This window comes from Pinus tabuliformis, chromosome 8 (assembly GCF_031772625.1).
Source record: "Pinus tabuliformis cultivar Carrire ecotype Pingquan chromosome 8, CPIR1, whole genome shotgun sequence".
In the NCBI taxonomy this organism is placed as follows: Eukaryota; Viridiplantae; Streptophyta; class Pinopsida; order Pinales; family Pinaceae; genus Pinus; species Pinus tabuliformis.
Genome location: NC_142294.1, coordinates 1437701911 through 1437718354, shown reverse-complemented (window position 1 = coordinate 1437718354; position 16444 = coordinate 1437701911). Strand labels below are relative to the sequence as shown.

The following is a 16444-nucleotide window of genomic DNA, read 5'->3' as shown; positions in this document are numbered from 1 at the left end:
CAAACTTAAAATTGTGAAGATGAAATATGTCTAGCCAGTGAAAGGCAACTAAGAGTTTTTCACTAAGCTGGTGATGTGAGAAAGAGATATATCACTCAGGAGCAGATTTGAATTCTTGAATAACACTCACTGTGAAGTTTTATTCTGAAGGTGAAGCAATTAAGAATTACACTTTCATAACTAATACTAGAGGAAAACATTCATAACAACATAGATTGAGTTCAGGGTATTCAATGAACAAATCCTGAAACTATTCTTTTTCTGTGCTATTAAACTGTGAAATATAGAGCATGAACGGACTATGATAGAATGAAATGCATAACAAGAAGGTTGAGGAAACTTATTGTGCCATAAAATATGTAGGAATCCTGCAGCAGTAAGCAATCACACCAGAACAAAACAACTCAGAACTTTAGAAATTCCATCAGCTCCCTGTATTAAAAGTCTGAAATTTACAGCATAAGTTCTCTAGAAGAGAAAATCAACAACCCCAGCAAGCTTATGCGAGGGGAAATATATACAATCGGTTTTACAAAATATCTGAACGCTGAGTCATTTGTTCAATAACTGCGTTCACCAACTTTCAGAAATAGCAGATAAGAAAGTTATTGCTATTCTAAATATACAATGAATACCCTTCAGTTCTGTCAGAAACCTTTTTGACTTTTGGAGGCCACTGAGTCGGTTGAGCGCTCTGCATTAATTCTGAATGATATGCCTTTAATGTTCTGTCGTGCTGTAGCTTTCTTGGCCCTGTCATCTGCATCTGTCGGGGTTGCTTTAGTGGCCAAGTTAGTTTGCTGAGTTGGCTCAGTCCACTCTTTTACAGTCATAGTGAATATATCAACTGTCTGAACATGATGATTTGTAATTTGATGTAAAAATTTGATGAAAACCTGTTTGTTCACAGCAATGTCTGTATCATGCTGGTCCACCATTCCTGAGTAGGCAACTGATGTCTCAAAATTGTGCCTAGTGTTTCATCTGCCTCAGTATATCTGTAGTAATTAGGAGGCACTTCAAACAGATGTCTGATTTCATTCATGATAAAAAATAAATTTTCTATTTTCTCATAGAGGTTCTGCCCAGATGCAGGCCCTGTTTCCTCTGGGGTACTTGATCCTACAGTGATCTGATTTGTGGCAAATGTATTTACCCTTTTGGCATAATTTTCATGGGACAACAATCTACCTGCACTGATTAGCAGGCTGGGAAGGCCTCTGTTATGCAATGCTGTGAATTTCTCTGTGAACTTGTTCACCTCTGTTTGCATTTCCTGGCACCTTCTATCCAATGTTTGCACCAGATTTCTCAACGTGAGGACCCTCTTTATCAGTAAGATGGTGTCAGTTCTATTGGTGATTCCTATTGCTGCCAGCTGAGGGCCTGTGCGGTTGTTCATGACATTGATCATCCTATTGGCTATCTCAGGCATAGTGCCTAGAGATGCCCTTGCTCTTTGACTTTCCTTGTGAGCCCTGCCTATGAGGTCCATGTGCTCATGAATGGTTTCTATGTATTGCCATTGATCTGTTATAGATTGACCAATATTGGCCCATAGGACTTTCTTGATTTCTGCCACTATTTTGTCAAGAGAGAGCTCTTTCTCCAGCTCTTTTATCCTTTTCTCTAGAGCCTTCACTTCTCTTGTTTTTTCAGCTACAGTTTGCTTTGATTTATCATACTTTTCATTAATTGTAGCCAATTTTTCCTTGGCCTCATTTAGTTCAGCCATCTGGGCTTCTAGAACTTGAATCTCCTTCATCATCTTCTGCATATCAAGGCTTGGTGCCTGTTCTGATGCTGTTGCTGGTGCTGATGTTGATGGGCCTGTCCCAGCTGCTTGTTTTGTGGGAGGACTGATAGTTTGAGGAGGCTCCTCAAGATTAATCACTGGCTGAGGGGGCTGAGATGTCTGGCCTCCTTCTTTCTGCTTCAGGGCTGCCTGTAATGCAGCCTCTGTTTCTACCAATTTCCCTTCTGTTTGCACCAGCTGTTTGTGTAGTGTTAGCAGCATGGCTGCTACATCTTGGTCCTTCCTCTGCTGAGCAACATCTTCTGTTTGAGGGTGAAGGGTTGCTGGAATTTTTACCATCTTCCTCAAAGCTGCTATATCTGCCTCTTTTTCTTTTAGCAATGCCTGTACAGCTTTGGGATCACTTGGGTCATGCCCAAGCTCTATAATAATATCCTCCAAAGACCTAATCCTGTTGTCTTTGGCTTGTGAAGAGGCCTTCTCCAATTCTAATTGGGCAGTTGTATTATGAAGACTGTTTTGCAATTTGTGTGCAAGGAAGGTCTTGTCTGCAAGAGTTGAATAGACCATCTCACCCGTTTTTTTGTGAAGCTCTACCTGGTCCATTGGGTGGATGTCTTTTGCAAGTACCTCAAGATTGGTTCTTATGTAATCTGCAGCTGACTGTGGCTGCAGCATAGTAGGCATGAAATGACTCATAGTCATTTCCCCCTCTGTTATGTCATATGCTGACATAAGCCTTTGTTGGTTTGTGGGAGCCATTTTAAGCAAGTGATTATATAGCTGGAGTCTAACTGGCTCATTTCTCTTCTTGATGTCAATAAATTGTTGCTTTATGCTTGATTCAACCCTCCTTTGCTGGCTTGAGGAGCTGACCTCTCCTCCAATTGTTCTTTCTTGTTCCTGCTGAAAGGAACTAGCAGATGCTTCCATGCTAGGGGGGCCCATACCCATGGATTGCCCAATAGGCATCTCTTCCTCAGAAAGAGGATTTATTCTCTGCCTTTTCTCCCCTTGTTGATTTGTTGATGTAGTAAGGGGGGTTTCCTGCTCTCTATCCCTCTTCCTGCTTCTTTCTTCATTTAGTGGAGTTTGGAGCACCGAGGTCTCCACTATTGTTTCCTGCCTTGGAGGCACACTTTCTTGAGCTTGCTGCTCTGTAGATATTGGGGCCTCAGCCATTTCCTCTTGCTGTTTGGGCTGCTCTTTCTGCTGTTCTGCTGTTGGGGGTGGCTGCTCCAGTTCCATCTCTTTTTCTTTACCTTTGTTGGTTGCCTGAGGAGTAGTTTTAGCTGCCTGCTGGGGGGCTGTAGAGGATGAGGCAGCTGCTCCAAGAAGAGGAAACCTACCCACAATTTTCCAAGTCAGCTTCCTTCTCAAGATTCTTTGCTTCTTTTTGTAGAATTTACTCTTTAGTACTTGCCTCTTCTAACGTGCCCTCTTTCCATCTTAACAGATTGGCATATTTTTCAATATGGGGCAGCCTGACATGATCATAGCTAGCCAATTTATACTTGACCCTTCTAAGGCTAATGAAGTGATTTGGGTCATAGGGTATCCAGAGGAAACTAGTTTGCAATCCAAGGCGTTGCAGGATCTTGTCTGCTTCTTGCCATGCCTCTTCTCTTTTATTATAAATGAATGGGCCTAGTTGATTTCTGACTTTTAGCTGTACCTTCTTGTTTTTGCTGTGGAAATGGACCATGTTTGCATTTCCAAACTGCTTGAAATACTCTAAGGCAAAGAGTCTCATAGGGACATATCTTGGCAGCCTATATGGGGCTAACTCACAGCCATATATTCTGATCACTGTATGGTTTTGGTAAAAGTACCAATCCCCAATGCTGTAGGCCTTTGAGAGCTGGAGAATCCTTTGCATCTCATCTGTTAATCTTGGAGGAGGGGCACTCAACAGCAAGGACATGGCTGGATGGATAAACAGGTCTATGAATTCACAATAATTGTATGGTGAAAAAGATATGTGATGGAAAACTGAAGACCAAAACACTACAAACCTTTGGTTCCCTTGGGCATCAAGCCTCTTGAGAGTAATAGGGAAGCTATCAGGCTGATAGAATAGGAATAAGTGATAGATGTAAGAAGTATATCTAAATATCCTTTCCCTCTCTAGATTCATCAATTGCTCATGAATCTTATTGGCAATGTAGGCAGCATAATCATAATGAACAGTAGGAGGCTTTCCAGGGGAGAAGATGGACAACATGGCCAGAATGGTTTCATCAACATCCTCAGATGTTCTGTATCCCAGGACATAACTGATCATATCCACAAGCATTTTGCCCAGTTCATTTAGATACACATTTCCAATAGGGGGAGTCCTCACAGTTTCAGAGCCTGATTGAATGAATAATTGATTGATTTTTACAATTTGGGCACTGGACAGCTTGCCTCCTTTCTTTATCAAATCCATGATGGAGAGGGGAGTCAATGGCCTTGAAGTTTGAAAGTGTAGCATTTCATTTATGGCCTCAGGGGTGACATGGAACAAAACTGAGCCTGAGGAATTGAGGACAGCTCTCTGACAGGGGTCATAGTTGGCACTGCATCTGTGAATCAAGTCTGGGAGGATATTGAATTGAGGGAGATTGAAAATGGGCAAATTGGAGTCCCAAATCCCTAGGATATCATTCCCACTGAGGTGTTTGGCTTTAAGGTCATTGAGTACTTGAATGTGGTACTTGCTATAGTCTGGGATTCCCTCTGCCATTTGGTAGTCTCTGTCAGCTAAGGGCAGCCACTCTAGCTCTCTTTGTGGGGCATTTAGAGGTGTAACATTCAATGCAACTGGAGTTTCCATGGTTTTGGTACTTTAAATTGTATTTGAACTTGCTTTTCTGGGCTCAGCAACACAGAGCAATGAATTTTGCAGGAACAGGGCAATTTGCAGGGGAAAGAGGGTGAATTATGGTGAAAACAAGTTGAAATGCTCCTGAGAAAAGTTTAATGAGAAAATACTGGGATTTAAGGGTGGTTTTCCCGGTGAGCTAGTGCAGCAGAAGTTTTAGTTTGCGAATGCGCAAACAGACTGTAAATTTGTGGAAATTTGGCTCAATGCAGACAATCTGTAGGTAAATTCGACCGTATAGCTGGAGATAAATGGTGGTCACCGAGAATTTGCTGGTAATTACAGTGTTTTTCTCTCTTTTCTCGCTTGTTTTGGTGAATTATGCAAAAAACCAGGCGCGGAGGGGAGATTTTGATAAATACCTGGTAAACTCTGGCAATGGTGGCAATGCAGGCGAATTGAGGGCGCCCACGGTCTTTAAATCAATTTCTGCAGGTTGGCGGCGAAATGGTCGTAAATTACATGCAGGGAGCACAATAGTTCTTTTGTCAAAAAATGAGAAAAAACGCGAATTTTGGCGAAAATATGGACATTTTGGGCTTTTGGCGCGTTTTTTGGATGACGTCAGCATGACGTCATCGGGTGGGGTCGGGTACGGCAAGGTGACGTGGCGGCCTGTGAGTGGTCCATGGGAACTGCTGAGGTGGCAGACAGAGTGGAGCAATGGCGGGCTAAGCGCTGATGCGGGACCGACTTGGCATGACATGGGCGTGACGTGGGCGGGCGGTAAACAAAAGTGGTAAGTGGTTCCATCGGACCGCTCATGGTACGGGGGCGGTATTGGCAGGCGGCCTCCCGATATAACTTGGAAGCGACGCGTGGCCGAGCCCTGACGTCACCCTCTGACATTTTTCAGGTGCTAACGTCCGGACATTGGGGGCGGCCCGATATTGATATAAGTCGTCGGATGGGAGGGCCCAGATCCGACGGGCGACGGGTTGTGAAAACGATAGGACAATACAGCGGGCCCCGTCAGCATTTTTTAATGATTTCCTTTATTTTTTATGAAATGCGCATTATAACCAAAACTTTGGATAGGCGGCAAAAGTGGGTTTTAACAAGGTTTTTGCAAATAGGGCGGGTAAAACATTGCAAAGGGGTTGTAAGGGGACAAGGGTAGAGTTTAGGTTATTAAACCAACCAGGGGTTAGTTTAATCCCTGACTTTACACAACCATATACAACAAGACTTTATTTCTGCATGGTTTTCCAATATTCGAACATATGGCTATAATGCCAAAGGGGAGGGATATATACATATTTTTGGGGTTTTTATACACAATAGTGCTATAGTAATAGGGAAAGGGGAACATAGGGAGTTAAGTATAGATAGAGTTAGTAGTTAGTATTGGATGGAAGATATGGAGAAGAGGAAGCAAAGACTAAGTTTTATAGGAAACAAACTTAGTTAGGAGAGTAGATCAAAATGAAAAGACTTTTACACAGGAAATGTGGCTCTTTATGCAACAAGGATCAATCAATGAGTTTCTTTTCTCTCATGAACAAAGGTGGTATTGGGATGTTAGCAAGGAATGTGATGGGGGATGATTGGGAAGTTAGACATGCTTCATTTTGTTGCTGCAAAACTGCTGAATAAGAGATCTGCATTGGCCCTCATGTGTTCCCTTTGCTTAGGCCAGTGATATGAAAGAAATCATGCTTCTGCAACCCCATCTACCTACCCATTCTATTGCCTAGCATTTTTTGTTACTTCAAGGAGGGTGCACTTAGACTTGCAAACCCTCATTTGCCTTTTCTTTTCCTTTGGCTTTTCCTTTTGATTTTCTATCTAAGGCTAGCCTTATTACTTCCAAGGCCCCAGATTAAACAGTTGGGAACCTTCGTTCTCTACCTAACTACTTACCTGCCAAGATTGAACATTTTGGACAGATTTCTTTCTCTAGTCTACAACAAGAAATTGAAATATGGCATGACCTAGCTTAGACTGTTGGATCACCCATTCAGAAGTAGGACAACATCAACCAACTGTGGATATGTGTTTTCCACAACAATATGAGATCTTTGCATCACCAAAGTAGATCATATTGGCACTTCCCCTGCCAATCATGAAAAATGAAACCTATTGGTATAGGTAGCTAACAATGGCTCCACTTGGGGATGGTTTTTCTACTTGAAAGACCAAGAACAGCAGGTCAGAATGCCTTGGCTTTTGACTTCTTCTCAAAACTTGCAAACTTTCTCTTTGGACCTCAAAACTGGAATCTGTCACCATTGTGGAACTTCTGAAATAAAAGCTTTTCCCTGCTTATTTACAAAGCTTCTTAAACTGAACTATCTATATGCTGGAAGAAAATAGTATATACAACTGATTATGTACAGGGGAAAGCCATGCTATATACATGGAAAGTAATCAAAATAGTGCTTTAACATCTGGCCATTTACAGGGCCCTCTTCAGCTTTAGTGCCATCCAAATTCTTCAAGAAATAGGTGTTATTTCCTTGTACTGCTTGAATAACAAAAGGCCCCCTCCAAAGGGAGTCAAATTTTCCATGCTTTCCCTTGTCTTCTCTTCTTGAATCCCATTTAAGCACTTTATCACCAATAAAGAAATCTTCAGCCTTGGTTCTTCTATCAAAGGCCTTCTTCAGTTTCTCTTGTAGGACCTGAACTCTGCTGTACACTTGATCTCTGGTTTGCTGTAAACAGATAATCTGATTGATTCTTCTTTGCATGTCATTTGGTTCAGCTTGACTTTCTTGAAGTAGCTTCATGACAGGGACCCCTAATGATGAAGGAAATTTGGCTTCCATCCCATAAACCAACTCATATGGGCTGACCCCAATAGATCTTTTGGTTGTTAGCTTGTCTGCCCATAAGGCATTTACAAGCTTCTTGTGCCAATTTTTCTTATTCTCCTCCAGTATCTTCTTAATGATGTTGATAAGAATTTTGTTAGATGATTCAGCTAAACCATTGCCTTGAGGGTAGTATGCAGTAGAATGGCCCAAAGTAATGTGGAATTTGTGGCAAAAGTTCACCATCTTCTTGGATCTAAAAGCAGCAGCATTGTTTGTTATAATCTTGTCAGGACAACCAAATCTGGAGAGAATATTAGTTTCAAGGAACTGAATGATAGTAGAATCATTTGCTTGTCTACATGGAACAACCTCAATCCATTTAGTAAAGTAATCTGTGGCTGTTAGAATCCATCTATGTTGGCCTGAAGATGAAGGATGAATTTCCCCAATGAAGTCCAAACCCCATTGCTGAAAAGGCCTTTCTGTTGTAATAGGCTTTAAGGGAAGTGGTAGCAACTTTCTTTTTCCCTCAAACACTTGACACTTGTGACATGAAGTGGTAAATTTTTTAATATCAGAGAATAGAGTGGGCCAATAGTAACCTACTCTTAATATCTTATCCACAGTGGACTTCCAGTACAAATGTCCACCACAATCCCCTGCATGGAATTCTTTTATAACATTGTTAGTCTCATCCATATTCAAACAATTCAGTAGTATACCTTCATGATTTCTCCATAGTAAATTACCATCTATAACACAAAATTTTGAAGCTTTCATTTTTAGAAATCTAGATTTGGTTCTGGACAACCCTGGGGGAGCACACAGGTTTTGCAATATATAACAGATTTCAGAATACCACAGGGATTGTTCAAAGGCTACATTGATCTTTGGAGTCGCCAGCTCTGGTTCATTGTCCAGTTGGTTAATGTCCAAGGCTTGGAAGTTTGCTTCAGACATCAATTTAGCCAAACCTTGCCCCTTTATCAGTTTTGTAGGTCTTATTTCAATGGCAAATTCTAATATGTTAGCAATCCATTTTCCTCTTCTTCCCTCTAAGTTTTCTTGAGTCAATATGTCTTTCACAATGGGATTTGGTACATAAGCAATAACATGAGAGTATAGGATATAAATCCTAAAGTCTTTGATAGCTTTGACCAAAGCATAAGCTTGCTTTTCCATGATCTGGTATTTCAGAGGTGCATCTCTAAGAGCTCTGCTAAAGAAAGCGATAGGTTTTTCATTTCCTTGATCATCTTTCTGCAATAAGACAGCAGCAATGGTATGCTGGGAGGCAAAAGAGAAGATGATAAATTCTCTGTCAAATTTAGGATTTGTTAAGACTGGGGTTTGGGTAAGGGCCAATTTAATACCTTCAAAAGCTTGATTTGCTTCTACTGTCCACTTCACTTTTGAATCCTTCTTTAGCATGTTGTTTAGTAATCTGATCAATTCTGCTAAGTTTGGGATAAATCTCCTTAGAAAGTTGATCTTTCCCAAGAAGGCTTGTAATTCTTTAATATTTCTTGGATGGGGCATTTGCAAGATGGCATGTATTCTGTCTGGGTCAATTCTAATGCCATCCTTTGAAATGATATGACCCAATAGCTTGCCTTCCTCCAAACCAAATAGAGACTTCTTGGGGTTTAAGGAAATTCCATATTTCCTACATGTTATGAATATTTGTCTCAAGTGTTTCAGATGTTCTTGGTCAGACTTTGAGAAAGGTGTGAGGTCATCTAAGTAAATAACAAGGAAGTCACGAATCTCTTTAGCAAAAGCAATATCCATTGCTCTTTGAAATGTAGCTCCTGCATTTTTCAACCCAAAAGGCATTTTAACATATTTGAAAGTTCCCCATGGGGTTGTGAAAGCTGTTTTATCTTGATCATCAGGGTGGACTAGGATCTGATTGAAACCTGAAAATCCATCAAGTAATGAGATTCTTGAAGCCCCCACCACTCTTTGGAGAATGTGATCCATTTTTGGTAAGGGATAATTGTCTTTAAGGGATACTTGATTCAAATTCCTTAGATCAACACAAAGCCTAATCTCCCAAGTTTTCTTTCTTGTGGGGACCAAGTTTGAAATCCAGTCTGAAAACCTGATTGGTGCTATGATACTGGCTTTGAACATTTTTTGTACCTCTTTCTTTATTCTTCTCAATTTTTGCTTGAATGGCTTTTGATTAGGCTTGAGAGGGATAGTGTGTTGAATAACAAAGGTGTCATAGGATTTCAAATCCTCATAACTCCAGGCAAACACATCTTGGAACTCTTTAAAGAGGTCAATGTATTTAGGTTTCTGGTCAGGAGGTAGAGAGGCAGACAATTTTATTATCTTGGGCTTTTCAGTAGTTCCAATGTTGCATTCTTCAATGGCAGCATTAAGGGGTTGCATTTTTGGTTTTCTAGGAACATCACTTGAGTCAAAAATGTCCTCCAATGGAGTTAGGCCTGTTGGTAGAAAATTGTCTTTTAGCTGTATGACATCAGCCTCTGCACCAGTTGTTTCATCAAAATGCAATTGTTCAAGTTCTTGTATATTTTCCTTGTCAAAGGTTGTCGGACAGAGTATTTGATTTGCTGTTTTGAGTGATATAGCTGTTTGATCCTGTTCACTTAATGGTTGTGTGTCTTTCACAGAATCAACATCAATGTTCAAGCCTGAAAATTCATGCTGCAAGGTTAAGAAACTGTTTATCTGTGTGTCATCCTCAAACACTTGCCAATCTTTGACATTGTTTGGGACAGAAGGTCTGTGTTTTATCTCAGCTATAAAACAATGGTTGGGTTCAAAAGGCAATTTGCATGTACTGGAAAATGTAGCTAAACTGTGTGCATGAAGGTTGTGGGTCCTAGGTATTTTGGTCATTTGAAATTCAGTGAAAGCTTTGAGTATTTCAATAGTGGCAGACCTGTATGATCTTAGTCTTTTGTCATTGGTGACAAAATTGCCTTTCACTTGTTGAATAATAAGGTCTGAATCTCCCATGATTGAAACTTTTGTGGCCTGTAGGGATTTTACCAGTTTGAGGCCTAACAGGAGAGCCTCATACTCTGCCATATTATTAGTGCATATGAAATTAAGCCTATAGGCTCGACCTTCTGCATGATTTCTTTGTTTGTTATGAATCCACACTCCGGCTCCTGCCCCTAATTTGTTGACTGATCCATCAAACTCAAGGAACCATAGGATCTCTTGTTTTAGGGGATTTTCAACATCTCCTTTATGACTTGGGATTATGAGTTGGAGTTCTTGTCTTTCATCTGGTTTGTCTTCTAGAATTGCCTCATTAATTGATTTCTCAATCTTGATTTCTTGGGAACTTGGTTGCTCACTCGTATGCAGATCTTGTTCAAGTATGACAGATTTGTTATCACTCATTGGACTTATATCATCATTGAACAGAATGAAGGAATCCAGATCAGAATGGACTGCATAAATATGGAAATTTTGAAGTTTTTCTTCACTGCCCACCATGTATTTCATGAGTGATTCTCTGTATAGCCTCTTGGGTTGCCCAAAGACAGAGATGGTGGCATATGACATGTCTAATTGCAGGGAACCTTGGAGTTTAGCCCCCCATGATCTTGATAACAACATTCCATACTTGGGTGGGATATCAGCAACTACCACATCCATTAAGATTGTTTTATTTGGGTACTGGACAAGGGACACACATAGATCTTTTATCAAGCCTAAACACTTAACTTGGCTGGAGTCAAATGAAAATAGGTCCTTATATGGTCTTGTGATGTCTAGATTCAGTCTTTCCATTACTGACTAAGGCATCAGGTTATGAGAAGCGCCTGAGTCAAACATTGCATTGTGTAATATCTTATCATGAACATGTAAGCTGACATAAAAGAGATATATCACTCAGGAGCACTTCCCCTGCCAATCATGAAAAATGAAACCTATTGGTATAGGTAGCTAACACATTCTTTTAATCAATATGGATTGGATGTGCCTGTAATCTATCAAAGTTTTGGCCAAAATCAATGCCATTGGTGTTGCTTTTACCCCATAATGGCAAATTATGGGGACTTGGACGATGACTTGAAGCATTCAAAGATTGGTAGTTTTATTTGCAAGCCCAAGACTAAGATCACAGACAATGTGCTTGGGATCTCATAATTGACCTAGAAATTGGTTGGTGAATTCAAGATTGTCTACTTTAGAAGATAACTCATATTAAAAAAAATATTATGTAATTGTAGTCACCACAAGTGAGATGTGCTACCTTTTTTTAAAGGACTTTTATATTATCATGATTCCCATATTCACAAAACTTAGAATACAAAAGTTCAAAACTAGCACATAAATGAACTTAACCAGAATATGATTAACGAAATTAGATTGTTTTTCCTAGAAGAGTGTCTCTCTTTCCACCTCTGAAAGAGCGTCACTCTACTCCAATTCCACTTCCTCTGTTGTCATCCCCATTCCTCTTGCTTTGACACTAGACTGTACTGAAGGAACTGAATGATGTCTTTCTGAATACCAAAAATGCCTTCTTCAATCCTAATAATAGCCTAATTTTACTCATTAGTCATTAAAATCTAATAAGCAAAATCCTCTTCAGAAATTTGTATACCCTTTTTAACTTCTCTAAGTGACTTTAGATATCTGTCATCTACATATTCTTATAGAAAAATGATTTTACTTGCATTAAAATGAGTAACAAAATAATCTTCCGAAATCTTCTATTATACTTTACACCTTTGAAAACCATTACTCGTTATTGATTAAACTAAATAATAAATATCCCGCAAGAAAGGCTAACGATGTGTTGGGTGTGGAGCCTGATTATCTTCTATAGTACCGGCATATTGGACCCCAGTTCAAAATGGGGCGGCAACGCCGCCCGTAAAATAATCGCTGCCGTGGGGGGTCCAGGGGGGGGGCGGATTAGGCGGATGATCTGACGGTAGAACTTATGTTTAGTTTAGGGTTTTTTGCCCTAGAAGGCAACCCCTCTCTTTATATGAGGGCATTGTATTTGAGGCTGTGAGATAGATGTGTATTCAGTGAGCGAGAAACAAAGAGGTGAGACTGTGAGAGAAAACAGAGGATATTACAGCGGTTTTGCTGTAGGTTGTATCTCTTCATTTTGCTGGATAATAGAAAGGAAGGATTGGCTGTTCGGGGTGGACGTAGCCCAAACTGGGTGAACCACGTATATCTGTGTCTCTCTTGTTTTGTGCGTTTTCTGTGTTTATATTTCTGCAATATTTTATGTGTTCCATTGCTCCGTAATATATAATTTTCTAACAACTGGTATCAGAGCCGAAGGTCTATTTGGCTGATAAACTCGCAGGAAAGAAGGGTTTTCCTGGTTCGAGTGGGAGCAATGGCGGAAGATGGTAAGTTTAGGGTCGAGAAATTTAACGGCCAAAACTTCTCGCTGTGGAAGATGCAGATGGAAGATTATCTGTATCAGAAAGATCTATACCTACCATTGGGCGGAAAAACAAAGATGCCGACGGGTATGAAAGACGAAGAATGGAACCTTCTGGATAGAAAGGCACTCGGAACAATACGGTTGTGCCTTGCTGCGTCAGTCGCCTTCAACATTTCGAAGGAAACCACGACAGAGGGTTTGATGCAGACATTGTCGAAACTATATGAAAAACCCTTGGCCTCAAACAAGGTATTTCTTATGAAATGGTTATTTAATATGAATATGTCGGAAGGTGGATCTGTTGCAAACCATTTAAATGATTTTAATATAGTTACAAGTCAGTTAAGCTCTGTAGGGGTAAACTTTGATGATGAAGTTAGAGCTCTGCTATTCTTGTGCTCATTACCAGAAAGTTGGAATGGTTTGGTAATGGCCATTAGTAACTCCGTTTCTGGATCTAGTACTTTAAAGTTTGATGATGTTGTCGGTGCTATCCTTAGCGAGGAAATGCGATGGAAAAGCTCCGGTGAGACATCGGGAAATGCTTTGAGTGCAGAGTCTAGAGGAAGAAAAATGGAAAGAGGAAAGAGCTCAGGATATCGCAGTAAATCAAGGAAAGGCAGATCCAAGTCTAGATCGGGGATAGTGTGCTGGAAATGTGGAAAGAAAGGACACCTAAAGAAAGACTGTAAATCTCGGAAGGGAAAAGAAGGAGATGCACAGCAAGAAAACAATCATGAAGCAAATGTGACAGGTGAGGTGTTACAAGATGCTTTGATTCTTTCTTTCGAAAATATTACTGATTCCTGGGTGGTAGATTCAGGGGCTTCATTCCATGCCACACCTGATAAGAAATACTTTCATGACTATGTTCAAGGAGATTTTGGACAAGTTCGTCTAGGTGATGATAAACCCTGTAAAATCGTTGGAATGGGTAAGGTTCTTGTAAAACAGCAGAATGGAAACCAATGGCTATTAAAGGAGGTAAGGCATGTTCCAGATCTAAAGAAAAATCTGATTTCAACAGGGCAGTTAGGCGGTGAAGGTTGTGTGACAACTTTCACAGATAAAGCTTGGAAGGTCACTAAAGGAGCCCTGGTAATAGCAAAAGGCGAAAAGGTTGGTACATTGTATTTATGCAATGGTATTTCTAACTCTGTTAATGCTTTAACTTCCAGAGGAGCAGATGCAGCATTATGGCATCATAGGCTCGGACACATGAGTGAAAAGGGGATGAAGATTCTTCACTCAAGGAATTTGTTGCCGGGTTTGAAGAATGTTGATTTGGACTTCTGTGAGAACTGCATTTATGGAAAACAGAAGAGAGTCAGATTTCTCAGAGTTGGGAAAGAAAAGAAGAACGAAAAATTAGAGCTTGTGCATACAGACATATGGGGACCTGCTCAGGTATCATCTCTCGGTGGCTCTCGTTATTATATTACTTTTATTGATGATGCAACTAGAAAAACTTGGATTTATTGTATTAAGAATAAATCTGATGTATTTGATACTTTCAAGAAATGGAAAGCTTTGGTTGAGATTGAGACAAGAAAGAAATTGAAGTGTCTTAGATCAGAAAATGGAGGTGAATATTGCAGCAAAGAGTTTGATAGGTATTGTTCAGAGCATGGAATTCGAAGAGAGAAGACAGTTCCAAGAACACCACAAGAAAATGGTGTGTCAGAAAGGATGAACAGAACAATCATGGAGCGTGCACGGTGCATGAGATTGCATGCAGGATTGCCTTTACAGTTTTGGGCAGATGCTGTAGATACCGCTGTTTATCTAATAAACGGAGGGCCTTCAAGTTCCTTGGATGGTGGTGTTCCAGAGGAAGCATGGACAGGTAAAAAGGTAAACTACTCTATTTTAAAGCCTTTTGGTTGTGAGGCCTTTGTCCATATTGATAAAGAAAATAGAACAAAGCTTGAGGCAAAGTCAAAGAAATGTACCTTTATTGGATATGGTGTTAATGATTTTGGTTATCGCTTATATGATTACGAAAATCACAAAATCATTAGGAGCAGAGATGTAATATTCAATGAAAAGGTCTTGTATAAGAATCAGTTGCAGGAAAAGAAACAGGAAAAGGAAAACAAGGAATACGCAGTTCTTGATGAAATCACTGAAAAAGTAAAGGTGTCTGAAAATAATAATAATCAACAACCACAACAACAGCAACCACCACAACAGCAACAGGCACCCCAAACACCTGAAAGTGGTGTTAGAAGATCTACCAGGATAGGTAGACCCCCTGAACGATACTCTCCTTCATTATATTATTTATTAGATATCATTTTTGGGATTCAACTGCGTTAAGTAAGTCATTCAAACGTATGAACATTTCCATGAGAGGTAGTCGTAACTGACTAATTTCTCATGATTTTTGAATAGTTCACTTAGCACTCATTGCATCGGGTGATGCTCACAGGGGTGAAGAAGTGGGATTGAAACTAGTGAAATGTGGAGAACGAATCACATAGCATCAATCATCACTTCCGGGGCTTGCACCCGGTAACCAGGACTTCCCAGGAGGTCACCCATCCCAGAACTCCTCTGGCTCAAGCGCGCTTAACTGTGGAGTTTTTCCCCACAATCAAGCCCACTTAGCTTGCTACCCCATTTGCAAAACCTTAGCAAGTATTGTGCCTCATGAACCATTCAAGTAGAGATCCCTTGACTCTTTTTGAATTTAAGTATGGGGGATTTACGCAGTGCATTATATTAGATATCATTTTTGGGATTCAACTGCGTTAAGTAAGTCATTCAAACGTATGACCATTTCCATGAGAGGTAGTCGTAACTGACTAATTTCTCATGATTTTTGAATAGTTCACTTAGCACTCATTGCATCGGGTGATGCTCACAGGGGTGAAGAAGTGGGATTGAAACTAGTGAAATGTGGAGAACGAATCACATAGCATCAATCATCACTTCCGGGGCTTGCACCCGGTAACCAGGACTTCCCAGGAGGTCACCCATCCCAGAACTCCTCTGGCTCAAGCGCGCTTAACTGTGGAGTTTTTCCCCACAATCAAGCCCACTTAGCTTGCTACCCCATTTGCAAAACCTTAGCAAGTATTGTGCCTCATGAACCATTCAAGTAGAGATCCCTTGACTCTTTTTGAATTTAAGTATGGGGGATTTACGCAGTGCATTATATTAGATATCATTTTTGGGATTCAACTGCGTTAAGTAAGTCATTCAAACGTATGACCATTTCCATGAGAGGTAGTCGTAACTGACTAATTTCTCATGATTTTTGAATAGTTCACTTAGCACTCATTGCATCGGGTGATGCTCACAGGGGTGAAGAAGTGGGATTGAAACTAGTGAAATGAGGAGAACGAATCACATAGCATCAATCATCACTTCCGGGGCTTGCACCCAGTAACCAGGACTTCCCAGGAGGTCACCCATCCCAGAACTCCTCTGGCTCAAGCGCGCTTAACTATGGAGTTTTTCCCCACAATCAAGCCCACTTAGCTTGCTACCCCATTTGCAAAACCTTAGCAAGTATTGTGCCTCATGAACCATTCAAGTAGAGATCCCTTGACTCTTTTTGAATTTAAGTATGGGGGATTTACGCAGTGCATTATATTAGATATCATTTTTGGGATTCAACTGCGTTAAGTAAGTCATTCAAACGTATGAAC

The 16444-nt window shown here is 40.4% G+C and overlaps 1 pseudogene; it reads right to left on the bottom strand.

Annotated features, from left to right (window-relative positions):
• LOC149241090 (uncharacterized) overlaps positions 1 to 16444 on the bottom strand; it is a 36777-nt pseudogene that overhangs the window by 1128 nt on the left and 19205 nt on the right.